Source organism: Sinocyclocheilus grahami, unplaced genomic scaffold (genome assembly GCF_001515645.1).
Source record: "Sinocyclocheilus grahami isolate Dianchi unplaced genomic scaffold, SAMN03320097.WGS_v1.1 scaffold255.1, whole genome shotgun sequence".
Classification (NCBI taxonomy): Eukaryota; Metazoa; Chordata; class Actinopteri; order Cypriniformes; family Cyprinidae; genus Sinocyclocheilus; species Sinocyclocheilus grahami.
In genome coordinates, this window is record NW_015505434.1 from 1,035,582 (window position 1) to 1,056,232 (window position 20,651).

Genomic DNA, 20,651 nt, shown 5'->3' on the forward strand with positions numbered 1-20,651 from the left:
AACCAATGAACTGAAGCGCTTATTCTATTTCCACGCTGTTTACACCGCACAGCCAATCAGATGCGTCGATAACAACCTAGCGTACGGAAGCCGCAAAGTTTTTTTATATTGAAAACATCGATTTATTACAATGAAAGATAGCCTTTAGCAATGATCAAGAACAAAAAACCTGTTACGAGGGATTTAGAATAATAACAAGGTAAAGAAAGCAAGTATCAAGATAAAACAACATAAAATAAAAGTAAAATGCAATAATAATTATCAAAAACTAAACAAGGAAGCCGCAAAGGTGCCATGTACTGTGATAAAGAATGCGGAGAGGGAAAATGAGCCAGAAAGACAAAGGTAATGAAGGAAAAGCTTCACTTTTGTTTTATTAGGAAATTAGAATGATAGACAGATATAAGGATGGATGAGTGAGCTAATGATAGATAGATAGATAGATAGATAGATAGATAGATAGATAGATAGATAGATAGATAGATAGATAGACTAAAAATGAGGTGTAAAATAAAATATTTTGTGTACTGTAAAAAAAATATGCACAAATATTGTGTATACACTAAAAAATATATGTATATCTATATACATTGTGTAGAGAGGTGTGACTAAAAACAGGAAAAAAATATCTTGAGTAGCCAAAAAGATAGATGGGGAAGAAAAAACCAGTCTTTTGTTCACAGGCAGAGGAGGGCATGCACCTGAGAGACAGAATCATAAAGCACTTCTGGCGCATCCAGACAGTTTGCTTGTTAGCAGGGCATTGGTAGCCCTGAGGAGGCTAGAGGTTAATTTGGTATCTGGTGCCGTGTTAAACTAAGGTCAGCGCTACAAGTCCTTAAGTCATAAACAAGTGTGGTTAAGAGCCGTGTACACACCTAGGCACAAGTTAATGAATATTCAATGAGTATTTTTTTCCCTTGTTGCCTGAGTGCATGTCCTAAAGGAGGGTTAAGAGAGAAAATGTGATCTAATGTGTTTTTCTATCAAAGCAATCATTCATTTAAGAAAAAAGAAAATAAATAAATAAATCGAACAAGTTAACCAATATCTCAGTAGTGGCACACAATACCTGCATGTTCTGTGGTAAATAAATAAAGCATGATTTGAGCGATGTGGCAAAGAGTTCACACACACACACACACACACACACACACACACACACACACACACTTTGGCACATTCTTGACTTTACCAGAAAAGCGTGAATGGCTTGGCTTGTTAAGTGATACTGAATAAAAACACAATGAAGCTGCACAGATAAGAAAGCATTTCATTAGCTTTTTTCTTCACAGTTTTTCCTGTTGTTTGGCAAAGGAAGAAGAATGCTTCAGTCAAACTCTATATCACAAAAGAAGACATTTTAACCTTACCGACCTGTCCTTCAAAAGTTTTTGGCTAAATATTTTGTACGTGTCGTTGACGTGAATGTGCATTAATTGTATAGCACCAAATGGCTAGGGACAAAAAATCTTTCAGGTTTCCTCAACGCAGACAATGCACTCTCACCACGAGCCTGGGAATAACCCCACAGCTACTCCCAAAACAGTAACGTGTTGGTAATAGTTGCCCAGTGATGCCAGATGGGACTGTTTTCACCCTGCCTTCAAGACGCTGGTGAGCTCAGATGGACAGTGGCACAGTTCATTTGCTGGTACAACCCGCCTCACCTTTCTAAGACATTCAAAGACCTGAGAGGGAGTAGAAGAAAAATGAAAAGATTACAGAGGCAGCTTCAACAGAGTTGGGGGTGGGTCAGGCTGAGGGGTGTCAGATGCGAGGGGAGGGGGGATCCCTCGGTTGCCGCAGGCTGTCTCGAGGAAGAGGACGGAGGGGTGAGTAGAGGAGAGTCTAGACTAGGCTGACCTTTGCGGGCCAGGGCTTTCTCTACGGGGTCAAGTTGGATATGGAGGGGGGATAATGGAAAAACCTCAAGGGAGTTTTCAAATGAAATCCAGATTGGCTGTCGGCATGTAGTTGTTCTCCTCTCCTTCCCACTCCCTAATCCCTGCACTGCATGGGGGTAATAGTGTGGAAATGATGGGGGGCCTTGATCAAAAATGAGCAGTGGAACCTTGCTCACCTTTTCTAACACCCAGATTCATGCCCACTATATATATCTGTGCATGCAGCCACTGCAGGCCAGGTTATCCTATGCGATTCCAGGCACTGGCTGCAGCCTCTAGACCTTTGTCAAATACATAGCTGAAATGATTTAGGAGAGCCGCCTTATATTCACATCCTTCTATACAGTACTTGAAATGATCTGAAGCGAATGTATGAGATTTAAGAATTTGTTCGATGTATTTGCATTGACATATCTGACATTGGTTCAATCCTATCATCTTTCTAGAAAAAAAATATCTGCAGTCCTTCTGAAGAGAGAATCTCACAACATTTGAGATATAAAGAAAAATGTCATTTTTGATTAAAATTTTTTAATATTTGGGAAATGTGTCATTTAGAGTCCTCAAGTGTTCACATTGAACTATTAGCAATGTCTGCCTGTGCAGTGGAGTATAAGTGCTAATTGCTAATTAAAGTTAATGAGACTCATCTTGATTCTCTGTGAGCTCCGCCATTTTGAGTGTGGTAAATGCACAGTGCCTGGCAAAAACCAGTGTTCTCATGTTATTGAATTACATGTTCTACACTGATATGTTATTGAATTACATGTTCTACACTGATATTTTATTGCTCTTAAAGGAATACTCCACCCAAAAATTAAAGTTCTCTCATCAGTTGTGTACCAAATGATGCATTATACACAATGCACTTATTCTATTCACTATGTACTTAACCGTCTAGTGTATGAATTATATAAAGTTATTTTGTCATCCAACACTAGAGTCCGACAGCCCCTCTCACTCTGCTATGTAATTAAAGCTGCGACAGTTGAGTGCATAAGGTGTCCAACATTCTACTCTTAACTTTTTTATGGTTATTTAAGTGCATCATCTGGGCATTTGAAATGCACATTTTCTTTCATGAATTTTCAGTGTGAGCACACTAATCACACGATTTATAAAAAAAATGGCATAGAATAGTGCATAAGCATGCGAATTGGGACGCACCTATCATCATTTAATCACCCTCATGCTGCCCAGATGTATATGACTTCCTTTCTTCTATGGAAAACAAACAAGAGATTTTTAGAAAAATAATCCATCTCTGTAAGTCCATATAATGCAATGTGGATGGGTCCCTCAAAATTTAAAGGGGTCATATGATGCGATTTCAAGTTTTCCTTTCTCTTTGGAGTGTTACAAGTTGATTGTGCATAGATAAGATCCCTGGAGTTGCAAAGACTAAAGTCTCAAAACCAAAGAGATATTCTTTATCAAAGTTAAGACTCTGCCACGCCCTCTAAAACGGCTCGTTCTAACACGCCCCCACATATCTACCTCACTATGTGGAAATATTTGCATAATGCCGCCCAAATGTGCACGCAAAGAAAGAAGGCGTGGTTTCAGTAACCGCAGTTAGTGTTGAAGCAGCCATGTCAGGGAGACGCTGTGTGTTTCTAGGTGAAAGCAAAAGCACTTTATTTGGCCTTCCGAAAGTAGATGCATTTAGGAATCTTTAAGATTACTTACAACAGAACAGCAATGCATTTAAATGGACGACCATTTCGTGAACCTAGGAGAGGAGGTAATTCTGACTTTGCTATGACAATCTGGCGCTTCTGAATCAAAAACCACGCAAAATGAACACAATGGTAATCAACACAACCCCAGTTAATGAGTAATTGTCTTCTGAAGTGAAATGATAAGTGTGTGAGAGAAAAATACTAATATTTTAAACTTTTGAAATGATAAACCATGGCTTCTGGCCAACTGTCAAACACAGGTTCATGAGTTCACTCTTAAAATGGTGATTATTTTTCTAAAGATCTCTGTTTGTCTTCCACAGAAGAATGAAAGCTATGTATACAGTAGCTGGGATGGCATGATGATGAGTAAATGATGAGAGAATTTTCATTTTTGGATTGAGTATCCCTTTAAGATGACACGTTCACCTTTACTCCCTTTCAGTTTTTTTTCTTTTTTGTTGTGTGAAAACTTGTGTGGTTTGTAGCTTTTGGATAATTAAACCAGCCAAATCTATAATGGAACATTGGATATTTTTTTTCTGTATGCCTTTCATAATTTATGCATTTGTTTTACTTTATAAATTCCATAGCTGTCATTCAGTATCACAACCTAAAAAATGATGCAATAACATTTTTACTGTCTATTGCAAAATGTGGTTCTGGTAAATGTTGCAATGCGACAAATGAATATTTATGCATACGGTATATTTTAATTTTTTTGTTTTTATTATAAACCAGCGTACATTTCATACTTGAAGCTTAATTTTTTTGTGTTATTTATATTTCTATGTAATTCTATACATTGAGATGCACTGTATATCTAGGCTATGAAATGGTAACCCATTACTTCTAAACTCCTGCTGAACTGTCTGTGAGGGCAGTGTGTATTCATCTGTGTGCGTGTTTGAGGAAGAGGGAAAGAAAGTCTTTTCATGTTTGAGACTGATGCCTAGCAGTGGTTTAACACATTCAGACCACTACATACGCCCACTCCTCAACCAACCATAGAACCAACTCTTCACAACCCACCCAAAAAGCATGGCTCCATTAGGAGAGTGGGACCAAAGCCAGGTAACCCATCCAGGATATCCCAGGCAAGGTAATAAACACAAACACACTTGGATATAAACTGAGCAGTGCCTGATGCTTGACATGTCATTTATGTTATCCATATAGTTTATGTTTTTATTGTCTTTGTTATGTTTAATGACATAAGTCAGTGGTTCTCAAACCTGGAGTACCCCCAGCCCTGCACATTTTGTACGTCGCCCTCATCTATCACACCTGATTCAACTCATCAGCTCATTAGTGGAGACTGCAAGACCTGAAGAGGGTGTGTCAGATATAGGGAGACATACAAAATGTGCAGTGCTGGGGATGTTTCATGGAGAAGTTTGAGAACCACTGAATAAGTCATACTCGCCCAGTGATGTCCACCAGCTTTTTTTTTTTTTTGGACCAGGTTTCCCTGTTGCTTGAGATCTTTTTTCTAAAAGGCCACGCTGGGTCAGTGTGTGAGTGTATCTTTGGTTTGATTGCATGTATCATTACAGTGATATAGGGAGAAATGTTTGCGACTGAAGGACAGAGGAGCTGAGTATATACAAAAGGAACACTTCACATCCATAAATATGCATCGTGACATTTGGAACAAAGCCCCCTCATTCTACTTTCATGATGAGTTCAGCTAGCATCCTGTAACATATTGCCCATACAGTTTCACAGGCAGTCTTGCCAGTTCATCAGGTTTGCTCTTTGCCAAAAAAAAGGGGTTGTTGTTAAAAAAAAAAGAAAAAAAATATGGAAGCTCTTTCTTAAAGGTACTGTACTTCATAGAAAAAGGATTGCCCAATTTGCGAAGCAGAGAACAATGAGTTGGTGCATTTATAGGAATAGTTCACCCCAAAATGAAAACTCATCATTTAGTCATCATTTATTAAACCTCAAGTCATTCCAAATCAGGGTTAATATTGGTAACTAAAACTGTTTAAAACATTTTTGTTAATTCAAATAATGTTTGAATAAAATGAAATTTAAATATTAGATGAAGAAGTTAAACTAAATTAAAATTAAATATGCACTAAAATGACAAACTGGAAATAAAAAAACTGAAACTGAAGCAAAGTTAAATAAATTATAATAAAAAAATTATAATAATACAAACTACACAAACACAAAACATAATGATTAAAAATTTACCAAAATTAAAATAACTGAAAATATAAAAATAAAAGCTAAACTGTATATCAATAATACAAAAAATAACACTGTATGGTTTTCTTGAAAACAAAAACAAATATGTATACAAATACATACAAACATTATATATGCCCATGATACAATGAAAGTCAGTGGAGCCCAGTGTTGTTTTGGGCCCCACTGACTCACTGTATGGGCAGAAACAGTTCAAACTTTCTTTAAAATATCTTCATTTGTGTTTCACAGAAAGACGAAGGTAGTACAGGTTTAAAATGACACTAGGCATGACATGATTTGTGGGTGAAATCCCTTTAAGAGATGGAATTGTGAAAGTAATATGTGAATGCTAGCTTCTTGTGACATTTTTTAAAACAATTATTACTAGCATTAGGCTCTGAGAAGAAAGACAAATCTCTGCTTTTATAGCCGTGAGACTAACATAGCCATGGTATGCCGGTTTCTCCTTTCTAAACACCTCAGTGGTTGTTCTAAAAAAGAGATAAAAATCCCGGCTGCCAGGAAGCTAGCCTTTCAAATCCTACACTCTCTCCTAGGGTGAGGATCTCTTCTCTCTGTCTCTCTCTCTTTATCTCTCCTCATATAAACACAACCACACATACATACACAAACTCCCACTCTGCCTTTTGACCACTAGTGTTCCCTACCACAGAGGAGTTGTGACTCAGAGGCAGGCAAACAGTGGTCTTCGCTAGCTGAATATTCATCGGAATGGGAAGACATGTTGTGCTTGATCCTGAATTATGTCACAAAGCGATGTATCCAACAAGGTGACATGGACACGTATATTGAAGAGAAATGCTTCAGGAAGTAACAGAGGAAATCAGCTCAATGTCTGACATTAATTTCTTTATTCTCTTCACAGGAATGGCATTTTACAGAACATTCCTGAGGCAAGTCTGATGCCTCAATAAATCTGCCCCAGTCTCTCCCTCTCTCTCCCTTAGCTTGTCTCAGTGGAATGTCAGCTGGCAAGTGCCCAGAAATTGAGACTTAGCCTTTCAGAACGTGCCAGTCTCACCCAAGCTTCAGAAGTGGGCAAGCACAGAAGCAGCAGTCCCCTTATCAAAGAGCTTGTCCAGCAGGGCTCACGGCTCACTGAACCACTGATCACCAAATCCTCTGACCTGCCGTTAACCCGCCAGACTCAGAGCGACAGTGACAGAAGAGTCTGTCATGGTGAAGACCTACAGAGAGACCACAGAGATGATATGATGTCGCATCGTGCATCATCATTTACATGAGGTTAGATGTGAACAAATGTCCCTACAATACCACATTCCATAGGAACAATTGTTTTGATAACACTGAACATGACGTTTCTGGACATATTCTGGTATAGTTCACCTAAACATTCTGTCATTATTTATTTTACATCCTTGTGTCACATCAAACCTGGTCTTTTTCCTGTTTCCTGTTCTTTTTTGTGACAAATTGCACTAACAAAAACGGAGAAAATACAGTTAATACTTTCAAAAGGTTAAAAAAGCACCATGAAGTCATCATAAAAGTGAACTGTACATTTTATTCCAAATCTTCTGAAACAGTAGGATTACTTTGTGTGAAAACAGGCCTAAACTAATAGCTTTTCACTAATAATATTTTTCACTGATGATAGTCAGTGGCATGTTAATGATGAATAGTAGCAGTTTGATTTGAATGGGAATCATTTTTAAGTGAATTGGTTGATTTTGTTGAATGATTCTGTCTGAATGATTCATTCATAAATTAGATTGATGCATTTATTAAGTAATATGAACTTTAATGATACTTTAACATGTCCTTTTTGAAGCTTGAAACTCTCAGTTCTCATTTGTTGTAATTATTATAATTGAAATGTGCAACCAGAGCAATTCTTCAAAATCCCTCCTTTCGTGTTCCACAGAAAATCGAATGCCAAAAAGGTTTGAAATGTAATGTAATTTTCATTTTTGTGTGAACTATTCCTTTAAATCTCGATTTATACTATTTATTTTCTATTGTATAGTGTGTCCATCTGCTGATGCAATATTTGTCCTGCTTGGTGGAATATCATGTGTAATTCCCTCATGTTTTCTGGTTCGTTTTCATGCCTAGCTCATTTTCATAGTTACGATGGTATTAATTTCAAATCCAGCACGACCAAATCTAAATTAAGAACTTCATGTTTATGCTGTTCAGCTGGCTATCTTTGATACCACATAAGCCAAGAGGAGCTGCCAGCACTTGGTTTTGTTGGTTTAATATTTTAATGTGTTTAATTATGACAGGATAGGCTCGATAACCTTCTGTGATGTTCAGGCAATTGTCAGCAAATTAATGAGATTACATGACAAGCACTGAATGACAGCGCAGCCCAGTGCTCAGTCTTCCCGCTACTTATCTGATGGTAGCCTAGCAACAGATCCCTGACCTGGCATTGACCTCCACCTGATAAGGTCAGCACCTGAAGTGTCTCTCATTGGTGGGCCCTATGAAGAGGAGGAGGAGCCTAGAAGAGAGGGCGAGAAAAGGAAAGAAACAAAGGGAAATGGAGAGAGGGCAGAAATCCCATCAGAGACAAAGCCATAGCCACACAAAAGCACCGAGGGCTCGTGTTACAGTGTGTGGATCAAAAGGGAACTGTAATCACCATAGACTCCACTGTATGTCCCATATGCAAAACAAGAACTGTCTCTGACATATATAAAAGTGTTGAAGAAAAAATAAGTCTATAATTCTAACACAGCATTGATAACATTGCAATGCATTACTAAAACACTGCACATTGGGTTGTTTGATAGAATGTCATGCCAGCGACAAGGATAAGAGTGCGTGTTTAAGTTGCTCTTTAAACGCCGAAACTACATATCCCTCCATGCAATGCTTTGTTAGGTTCTAGAAGGCAGAATTTATGAATGACGGTCGTTCCCGTCCAATTCCAAATACTATTAATTTTATGTCATTTAAGCAATACACTCCCTGTAAAGCCAAAGGGATGCAAGGATAGCAAGTGCTAAAATAATTATTTCTGTCAGGACCACTATCGTCAAAGATGATAGACAATTAGCATACAGTTTGGATTGGCGGTATGGTTCTGTTATGGGCAAGAACTCCCTGCGCATCCATGCAGCTTAGCATGGATGAGAGCAGGGAGAGCAGCGATGACCCAGGGTAAACAGAACAGAACCAACATAAATGTATTGCAGATCTCGTTAAAGTTCAATAATGTTATGTACACATTTTAGATTTAGTCTGATTCAAAAGAGAATCAGAAGGCTGAATCCTGACCGACAGAGGAGGAGTTGGGGATGGAGGAGGGTAATTAGCTATTGAGCAATGCGAAAACTGCTGCTACTACTGCGGGACCTTATATATGAATACTTAGGTGTTGAATTCCCATAGGTTGATGGGGATCAGCTGAGATTCAGCTGATACGAGCTTGACTAACGTGACCTGCCAGAACTAACGCTACGCTTGATAATCTGTAGAGAGCCTGCATTCAACTGCTAAACGTCAGTGTTGTGTTTCATGGGCTGAGATTGTTCCCTGGTTCTTAATCATAGATGTGAATCTACAGCTGAGAGGGTTTCCAGCATCCAATAATTCATTCAGAATGTATAAAAATAAAAAGATTGATTAAAATTGATAGAAACAGAAATTTTGTAATGACTGAAATAAGTGATAGGAACTGAAGTGAGAACTGAACATAAACAGACGCTTAAAGTAAAATTCAACATAAAGTAAAATAATGTTCTCATTGTGAACGATTATGGTATTATAAAAATTCACCACGCCCTTTTATAACTCCTACATCATTTTCTCACTATCTATGTTTTCATCCACCTATTTTTATGCGCATTTTGGATTGTCGCATAAAAAACCGCTGGATGGAAACGTCAATGCGCATAAATTCTAAAAATGCGCTTAAAAAACGTATGTGCACAACTGAGTAGGATAAACTTTTTATCCGATAAGACAAAATGTGCATAAAACACATTTACCGAATAAATTCCACCATGCGCATGTAAAAGTCATGTGACTTTGCGCTATGAGATGGGATAAATTGACTAACCAGTGGACCGATCTGTTCACAGCATCTATATGTTGTTTTGGTCGTTCTGAAATGCCTGAGGAAAGTCTGTCATCAAAGTTTTTCTGTATAATTACTGACTTACATGACTGCGTTCCCAAACAGCAGGCATCCACCTCTAAAAGCAATGACCGCATTTATTGTGTTACTTCTGCTCTCTCTGAAGCGCAAGTAATTTATTAGGCTACACATGAAAATTATTATATTGAGTGGCTTCTCATAGTTTTCTTAGAGATATTTAGTGGCAGTTTATCAGGAAGTGACGATTTGTTTCACTCAGAAATATATCACATTACAAATGTAAAATGGGTTGTAAACCAGTGGTGAGTGGAAAAATACAAAACAGATGTAGATAAGTATGTCCATTTTCCTGCTTTATTTTGCAGATGAAAATCATTCTCTGATCCTTCTTCATAAGGGTTCTGCTTCATTCCTCCTGACCGCCAGAGGCGGTGCTTAAGCACTAGTGGATTATCGCAGCGCCAGCTCGATAGGTCGAGATGATATACCAAAAAAGTCACGTGGTGAAGTAGGCTGAGCCTCAAGTATAATAGACACACTAGCTCAGCCTTCGGTCTCTTTTGCTTTCTTGCTTGTCTGTGATAGGTCGTTTTTCAATCGATTTTCACGCTGTGACAGCGCGCTCTTATGAGTTTTTTGGATTGGATTGTCGACTGAATTGGTGAGTTTTTTTGCTTTATTGGATATATTGTTGATATATCCATAACACTTGGTGCTTCTCTGTACTATCCAGTGGCTAGTGTTACCGATCAATTTACTGACGGTTCTCGCAAAGAGTGTTTTGTTCTCACCACGCTTATACGTTGGCGGTTCCCCGCCAACCTTATCTCTAAATAAGGATTTTGTGAAACACCAAATGCTTCTCGGGTCTATCCGGCAGCTAGTGTTTTTTCAACGCTGATAGATCGATTATTGCCTACTATTTTCCAAGCAGTTTCTGATATGTTGTGCTTCTCAGTGCAATCCGACGGCCAGTTGTCAAGTGTGTATTTTTTGTATCTCGTTGCTTTTCCCTGTTATTGCGGCGGCCATGTCTCACGGTTCTATTGCTACTGGATACGCAGTAACATGTAAGTTGTGCCCTAATACTCTTCTACCTGACGACGGCCACAATGTTTGTCAGTCCTGTTTGGTAATACAGCATTTGAGAGAGGCTTTCACGGACCCATATCTGCACTGCAGCCTTTTACCCATGTCAGAGAGACGGCTCCGTCTTGCCGAGTTGGACCCCAAGCATGACTTGGAGGAACGGAGCCGCAACCCGTCACACGGAATCGAAAACGCGGTGCATATGCGGCGGCCGGTGCTCCCCCATCTAAGCAGGCAACATCAAGGAACGAGCAAGTAGATAAAGCTTCTCTTTCTAAGACATTTGCTGTTCTTTCGTCTGAGATGTCAGAGATAAATGCCTTCTTCAGACGCTCCAGCCTGTTATGCCTGCTTCACCTGGAGCTATCACAAAGGCAGATGAAGAGGGTTCTAAAAGAATGGATGACGAACCTTTCAGTTCCTCTTCTCTATCTCGCACTGACATTGATGTGCTCTCTACAAGTGCATCTGACTCGCTTTTTCAGGATAATTTCAATGCGGTGAATGTTGCTGCACAATCTTCCCCCCAGGAGAATACAGTTTTTCAGCTGCAGGGGGTTCTAATGGTGATTGATTCACTCGGGACTAACTCCATCCTCTGTGGATGATACCTTAAAGGGATAGTTCACCCAAAAATGAAAATTCTGTCATCATTTACTCACCCTCATGTTGTTCCAAACCTGTATGAGTTCCTTTCCTATTTTGAACATAAAAGAAGATATTTTGAAGATTGCTGGTAATCAAACAGTTGGTGGTTGCCATTGACTTCCATAGTAGGAAAAAAAATACTATGGAAGTCAATGGCAACCACCAACTGTTTGGTTGCTCGTTTAGGGCTGGATAACTCGCCAGTGCAGCCAGCCCAGTCCAATGTCTTTTTTAGGTGGCCTTCAGCTGGGTCTAACTTTGCTACGCCAGCATGCAAGGATTTCGTTGCAGAGTTTTCAAACTCCCTAATAGGGTCTAGTACACCTAAACGTCGGTCAAAGACCACCTGTACACTGGCATCTATGGTGGATGCAGATAGCATTGGGGTTGGTCGTGCTCCAGAAATAGAGCAACCTGTCGCTGCCCTTGTGGTGTCACCTGATGAGGCCCCGAGAGGCAATGTGCGTTGCCCCAGTACTCAGTGCGGTTGCACAGACTCATTACTCAAAAAGGCATATGAGTCTACCACGTATATAACCAGTGCGGAGAACACCATATGTCAATTACTCCTTGCCACAACTAGTACACTTGAATCGGCAAATGTGGACCCCTCGGTTTCACAATTCCTTCAAACTGCGCTCCTGGCTATGGGCCACATCACCAGTGAACTGGGTTGTCTTACAGCCAAGCTTCTGACAGCTCGCCGACAAGTGTGGCTCGCCCAGGCAAAACTGCCAGAGGATTGTAAAAAGATACTATGAGACCTCCCAATTATTCCTGGTCACCTGTTTGGACCCAATGTCCCAGAGCTTCTGGAAAAGAGGTTAAAATTGTCTGAGGCCACTCATTAGTTGACTCAGGCTCAGCACACTCCTGTTTTTAAGGTGCCGGACATTCAGTCTCGACATTGTTTTGCAACACCAGAGCAACAATTCCATCAGCGTCCTACATCACAGCCTCAGGGGTTACAGAGGCCCTGTGCTACCAAGGACACTCGAGGTTTTCAACTTCATCAGCGGCAGTCGCCAGAGGGTCCACGTCAGCACCCCCCACTGCCGTTAAAAGTCGCACCCACAAAGCTTGAAGGCACTGGGCCAGTGGTCGATCATTTTTAAAGTCTACAACTGCAGTACTGGAGGGAGATGACAGTAGATCCATGGGTTTGGACTACAATGAGCAGGGGGTATACTCTGCAGTTTCAACGCCAGCCCCCAAAATTTTCAAGGATTGTCCCTACAGTAATAGGTGATCCAGTTTGTTCAGAAGCTCTCTCTCAAGAAATGTTTTCGCTGCTAGAGAAGGGAGCCATAGAAAGAGTTCATCCCCACTTTCAAAGGGACGGTGTTTATTCAACTTACTTCCTCGTTTCAAAGAAGGATGGTGATTTTCGTCCAGTTCTAGACTTTAGACATCTAAACGTGTGTTCCTGAAAACTCTTCCCTTTCGGATGTTACGTGCAGCCGACATTCTTCGGTAAGTAAACAGGGAAGATTGGTTCACAAGTATCGATTTGAAAGATGCTTACTTTCATGTTCCGATTGCTCCTTACCACAGGAATTTTTTTTGATTCAGCTTCAAGAACCAGACCTACAAATTCAGGGTCCTACCGTTCGGCCTGTCTTTGGCCCCTCGAGTTCTACATCCGCTGTGGTCCAGAGGAATGCGATTCCTGCCTTACCTAGACGACTGCTGTGTTCACCCACAAAACAACAAGCTGCCCACCACCAGGCTGCTTTTGGTGTGCAGAAGCTGGGTCTTGCAGTCAATGAGGCAAAGAGTTGTCTGAATCCAGTGCAAATAATAACTTACATTGGAATGACACTGGACTCCCGTGTAATGTCTGCCACCCTCTCACATGCTTGAGTGGGCAGTATTCTGCAGCTCCTTGCCCGTTTCCACCTGGGTGCAAGCTTGCAGTACAATACGTTGTTACAACTCTTGGGGATGCTGATCGCCGCCACTTCGGTGATTCCACTCGGCTTGCTCCACCTCAGGCCTCTGCAGTGGTGGAACAACAGTTTGCGGTTGTGCCCTGTAAGACATCTTCAACGGCTGATTGTTGTCTCACGCAGTTGTGTCTAGGCATTGATACCGTGGAATCGCCGGGAGTTTCTGATGTCAGGTATTCCTCTAAGGGTCATTCCTTCTCGGCGAGAGGTCATTACGACTTCCCTCTTCCCTCTTCGGGTGGGGGGCATCATGGAATCACAGGGGCGTTTGTGGCCAGTGGTCTCCAGCTCGGTCCAGGGACCACATCAATCTCCTGGAATTTGCATGCAGTTTTCCTAGCCCTGCAGCATTTCTTGCCAGTTCTGTCAGGCCGTCATGTCCTCATTCGGTCTGACAACACCTCAACAGTTTTTCACCTGAACCATCAATGTGGAACAAAGTCCCTCAAGTCTCTGCATCTTACCCACAAGATACTCACTTGGTCTCTACCTTGACAAGCATCATTGAGGGCAGTTCACCTCCCGGGATCAAGAAATCAGATAGCAGATGCTCTGTCAAGGGATCTTCTGCACCCAGGGGAATAGAGGCTTCACCATGATGTGGTGCAGTGGATATGGGAACAGTTTGGCAAAGTAGAAGTGGATCTTTTTGCAACAGAGGTGAACACTCACTGTCGCTTGTGGTTTGCAAGAACAGAGACATCCAGCCCGTTGGGGCAGGATGCTCTCTCTCTTATGAGTGGCCAAACTGTCTGCTTTATGCCTTTCCTCCTTTTCCACTTCTGTGGGACACATTACACAGGGTATCTCTGTGTAACCACAGAATGTTGCTGGTAGCACCTCGATGGCCAGTCAGGCCTTGGTTCTCCATACTTCTGTCTCTGTTGGTGGGCAGGCCATGGCAGCTTCCGTTTTGGAAGGATCTGTTGTCACAGATGAACGTCACTGTCTGGCATCCGTATCCGGCCCGTCTGCAGCTTTGGGTTTTTCGTCTGGGGCCGACCGTCTCTTAACAGATTTTGAGCCCGCTGTTGTTCGTACGATAATTAGTGCTAGAGCTGCATCCACACGTCAGCTCTATGCAGCTCGTTGGAGGATTTTCTCGTTGTGGTGCGAGGAGCATGGGTTAGATCCTGTACACTGTGAAGTTCCTGGAGCTGAAAGTATATGTTGCGGCTATTTCTGCGCATCATGTTAAGGTTAATGGTTCTTCTCTTGGTTCTCATAATCTCGTGTGCAGTTTTTTGAAGGGTGCAAGACGGCTGAGACCAGCTCATAACCCCCATTTTCCTGGATGGGATTTGCAACTTGTTCTTGATTTTGTCTGTCTGCCACCATTTGCGCATTTCCAGACAGCTGACCTAAAATGGATATCTTTAAAGACTGCTTTTTTGTTGGCAATTTCATCTGTTAAGTGTGTAAGTGAGTTACATGCATTATCCGTTAAGTTCGTTACATTGAGTTATGTATGTGTTGGTTGCCGGATGATTCTGGTGTTGTGCTCAGACCAAATCCTTATTTTCTACCTAAAGTTCTGCTTCCGCAGTTTATAAATCAGTCAATCAGTTTAGCGGCTTTTCAGTCAGCACCACAGTCAGATCATTTAGGGGATCACCCCTTGTGACCTGTGCGAGCCCTGAAGGGATATGTGACTGCTACAGTCCATTTTAGCACAGATCAGCTTTTTGTTTGTTATGGTGGTGCAAGGAAAGGGACCACTGTTTCAAAGCAGAGATTGTCAAATTGGATTGTTGAGGTTATCTCTTTGGCATATAAGAAGGCCCAAAAACCTTTGCCAGATGGTATCTCTTGTCATTCCACCAGGGCTGTGCCTACATCTTGGGCTGCTTTCAGAGGAGTCTCTATGGCAGATATTTGTGCTGCTGCTACGTGGGCTTCCCCGTGTACTTTTGCCCACTTCTACAAGCTCAACGTTGCTGCCCCTCATGCTGTCAGTTCAGCAGTTCTTCAGGAGCAACCTTGAACTTTTTTTCAAGTGAGTGGCATTCCTCATGACTATGTTGGTAGGAGTCATCCACTAGTGCTTAAGCACCACCTCTGGCGGTCAGGAGGAATGAAATAGAACGCAAGTTACGTATGTAACTGTGGTTATGTGAATTCTGGATGATCGCCAGAGTTGTTTGTCACTCGGAATGCGCGAGGAAGACCGAAGGCTGAGCTAGTGTGTCTATTATACTCAAGGCTCAGCCTACGTCACCACGTGACTTTTTTGGTATATTATCTCGACCTATCGAGCTGGCGCTGCGATAATCCGCTAGTGCTGAAGCACCGCCTCTGGCGGTCATCCGGAATTCATAGAACCACAGTTACATACGTAACTGGCGTTATGTGACTTAAGTTTGTAATTAATTGTGCCACATCACTACTGCTTGGGTGAGCAGTTCAGGTACAGCTTTTCTAGCACATGAAATTGTCCAATTACCAACCAACCAATGAGTATGGGGACAAATGTCGACTATAGATCTATTTATATTAATGTTAAATTTAATAAGCAGACTCCCATATTCATTATCTTAAATAGCTTGCTGTTGTGAACACTGTTGACTTTAAAGACCGGTCTTTACAGAGATATTTACAAATATTCCTAAATGCACATATACTATAAAAATAATGATTAAAATATAATAATTCATACAAAACCAAGGTGTAATCATTTGGTTACAAGCATGTAATCAGTGATTTTTGGGCTGAGGTAAAATGTTGTCTTCGGCAGAGGGGCTGGCAACCTGAAAAGTCTTTCAAGACAAAAGAAGCATGAAATGTGGCACAGTAATCAAATAATTAAAGCAATTAAAGTATTCAAGGGTCACACACTCGCAGGTGTAGAATAAATTACTTCAAACTAATTGTCTGTTATAAAATTATCACAGAGCTTTAAAGAGCAACAGGAATAGGTAGGCGGCAGCAACAATACTACAGAGAGAATAAAAGTTATGCCTTCTTTCTTTGCGTGAACATTTGGGTGGCATTATGCAAATCTTCCCACATCGTGACATAGACATGTGTGGGCGTGATAGAACAAACCGTTTTCGGTAGGCGTGGTTGACTCTTATCTTTTATAAAGAATATCTCTTTGTAGTCGTTGCAACTTTACAGATCTTCTTTATGCACCAAGAGCTTGTAACACTCCAAAGAGAAAGGAAAAATTGAAATCGCATCATATGACCCCTTTAAAAAATATCTTCATTTAATTTAAGCATTTAGCAGATGCTTTTATCCAAAGCGACTTACAGTGCATTCAGGCTATACATTTTTTACCAGTATGTGTGTTCCCTGGGAATTGAACCCACGACCTTTTGCGCTGCTAATGCAATGCTCTACCACTGAGCCCCAGGAACACTTGTGGAACACCTCCTGGATCATTTGTGTTCCAAAGACAAATGAAAATCATGTGGGTTTGGAACAACATGAGGGTAAGTAATTGATGACAGAAGTCTCATTTTTGGGGGGTGAAGTTACCCTTTAAACATACCCCAGATTGTAGGGTATGCGTCAATAGTCAAAACTAGTCAGCGTTCTTGAATATGGTCTGCAGGACGAGGAAAATAGCCTTTTTGTGAGGTATCCCTTCCCGTGCAAATGGTCAGAGAGCAAATGCAGGGGCAACCACCTGCTTCTGTCACACAGCTGGAAGAGGGAGTGAGAAGAGAGGGAAAGCTTTCCACCATAACAATCTCTCTATTTCAAAGGAAGTTTGAGTCAGAACAAACCAACAATTCTTCATCTTGAAACTTAAGATACTGAGCTGTGCCATAGCCTACCTTACACTATCTTACAAATAACTGATGTTAAATTGTAGACAGCGATACCGTGTTCACGCACTAATTAGGAAGAACTTCAATACAAGAAGTGTTTACAGGTGTTAAATACGTGTGAAAGGCCCCGTGACCCCTGTGGCAATTATAGACACATAGAAGCACATGCCCTCTCAGATTTTAGAGTCAAGTATATTTTGAATGCAAACTTGCAAAATATATAAAAAAATTGTCTCTGATAATTAGGTTTCACAATTAAGTAAAGCATGATTGTTTTTAAATAGTGTGTAAAACACACAGAAATCCCATTTACTTGTCTAAATATGGTGTGCCTTAAGGTTCAGTCACACTTACTGTTGTTCTGCAAATATTCATTTCAGTACGAATCAGCAGATATCCAGGATCAGGAATATTGTGCAAACAATTTAATTTTTGACATTCCTAAATGAATAACCGCTTTGACTATCTTACAAAATGTACAGAAACTCGGATTCAGTATACAACTCAATTATTAGCCAGAATATTTAATTAATTAATTAAAATAAAATTATAAGATACTGTGAGGGCGAATGATTTGCACTGGTTTCACGCAAATTCACCTCGCTGACCTCAAGAAATTTGCTGGATTTGAAAGTGACTTTTGTGTGAGCTGTGCTTCATATATTGCTACACTACTGACAACAGACAATGGACCCTTTGGCCTGTAACATTTTGCTCCCGCGGCTTTACACAGATAATTTGCATTAAAAATTCTGTTAACGATCATAAATGATCAAAATATTATCAAATGCTCTTTTCCATATAACAAAATGGTTATTACTGGGTTTTTAAATACATTTTCAATTCTGTACCGCTAATTTCAATGGCCACAGAGCTTTTCGAAATGTTTTGGGTTTGAAAGCGTTAAGGAATGGCAGATCAAATCCTATATTGTTTCATTATGACAATCTTTAAATTAATCAAGGGTTCTGTTTATCAACCAAGGTTTAAATTAACACCTTCTAATGGTGCAAAAATGTCCCCGATGCCGTGAAGCACAGGTCGTCATATCCAAAAATATACATTACATTAAGGTGAAATGTTTAAAGCAACACTTATTTTATGGCATCATAAGTGTATGAATATGCAGTGCAGAGGGCAAAGAGAAACATTTTTAGTAACCACCATATAGTTAAAAGTGATATTTACAGTATCGAGCTCTGTTATTCAAGCTTCCTCTCTCACCCGTCACACAATCCTGCCATGTCACTAGTCCTCTAATGACCTGCTCCACTCAGTGTTCTTAACACAATCTTGCAACATCCTAACAAAGAGGAAGAGCCTGCAACGAGTTGAAAAAGAGGTAACCCACACCACTATGCTTGGCCTCAGGGAGAGATATACCTCTTTATCCAACTTCCTTTATCCGCTACTGAAGCACCTGAAATTCATTTAGCTCGCTAACAGCCTGCATGCTGCAGGGGAGCCATTTTAATAAGTAGTAATAATGCCAACAGACAAAACGAGTTGCTTTCAAAGACCAGCAGGACAATCATGCTTATCAATATCGCACAAGAAATGTAATGAGATGGACAGTCTGGGGTAACTAATTAAAGTAAAGTAATTTTGCACGTTTAATAGAAAAATATTATTCTTATGCCATGAACTGCATTGCAGATGAACGTAAAAAATGAGAGCTGTGCATGTAAATGTAGCTGTTACATTCAATTCAATTTCATTCACAATACATATTATTTCAAAGCATGTATAGAAAATACTTGTTTCAATGTTACAATTAGGATATATGTTGCTCCAAAGTGTGGATGAAATTGAATTAAATACATGTGGATTACATTGAGTAATTTGTAAAGCAACGCTACGGTGTGAATGAAAGGGTTCAAGTATCAAATGGAAACAGATATGTCAATGGAACCAGTCTCCTTTCTTTCACAGATGTTTGTCACCGTCAGGTTCAGTTGATACTGTGCCCATCAAAACATGATGTCTGTTAGGTGACCTTTAGGTTGCTACCAAGTGTGAGGTCATGCTGCTGTTGCCATGACTACTATCAGCAGATTGTCTGCTTGCACGCATTACCTCAGCTGCCTGGCATCGGCAGGGTTACAGAACAGACCGTGACCTCGCCATGGAGACTAAACTAATCTTAAACAATAACAAGCAGCGCACACACATGCATGGGGAGATTTTGTGAGATTACCATAAATAGTGTTTCCTAATATCACACATCCAACATATAAGGGAATGAGAGCTGTATGCACAAAGAATTCAGTAAGGAAAACATAATACTGGACTCCTATGAATAGAATTGATTATTATTTTGCTATGGTACACATGTAAACGCTATGACCAATGTCCAAAAGTGTACAGTTCAACCGCCTCTCTGTGGTCTTGAAGGGGTGACAGTGAGAGAGAGGAATGGCGAGGCAGCCATATTCTAATGAGCGAGCTACAAAGTGTGTGTCAGTCACCTGTGCAGAGGCGAAGTGGGCTAATTTGAGCCTGTGCTAATTGCCACGGTAACGAGCTGCACGTGTGGATGGTTGCGAGGAGGATGGCAGCATGGCATGAGGGAGGATACAGTCCTCCTAACACCAAAGAGGTGTGAAAGAACGAACTTGTCCAACAACATGCTGCCTGCTGGAGTCCAGCCCTGAGTAGGGAACAGCCGGCTGCTTCAGTGCTATGCATAGAACAGAATATTTTGTGTGTGTGCTTTTGTGTGGGGGGTGGAGGGGGATCTGTTAATCAAATTATGATTTAAAGTCACATTATGGTTGTTACCATACAATAAAATTTCATTTAAAAAATGAAGCTTTTATTTTTATTGGATAGAAAAAAAAGACATTCCTGTATGAATATAAGGTCCCATTAGTTCAAATGAATTAATGCATTATCTAACATTAAATAACAATGGGCAATACATTAGTTACTGTGTTTATTAATATTTTTTAATGTTAGTAATAATACAACAACTGTTAGTTCTGTTAGTTCATGTTAGCTAATAATAATATTAACAGATAGAGCTGTGTATTAGTAAATGCTGAAATTAACATTAATAATAACTTCCATTGTTATTTCTTGTTAACTAATGTAGTTGACTAATGTTAATAAATGAAGCATTATTGTAAAGTGTTACGGAATAACATACGTGTATACTACAATATCAATTGTACGGAAACTCACAATCAGTATAATTCAATTGCTAGCCAGGACATTTAACATTAATAAATACAATTATAGTAGTAGTAATAATAATAATCATAAAAAAATTATGAAATCTTAAAATGAGATAATATGCTTATTGTAAA

The 20,651-nt window shown here is 40.3% G+C and overlaps 1 long non-coding RNA gene across 1 annotated transcript; it reads right to left on the minus strand.

Annotated features, from left to right (window-relative positions):
• Positions 1 to 6,734: 6,734 nt before the first annotated feature.
• Positions 6,735 to 18,693, minus strand: LOC107598738 (uncharacterized). Its single transcript, XR_001610590.1, has 3 exons — positions 18,568 to 18,693; positions 8,202 to 8,279; positions 6,735 to 6,996 (listed from the first exon to the last, which is right to left on the minus strand). It is a non-coding gene; the product is annotated as an uncharacterized lncRNA (long non-coding RNA).
• Positions 18,694 to 20,651: the final 1,958 nt, after the last annotated feature.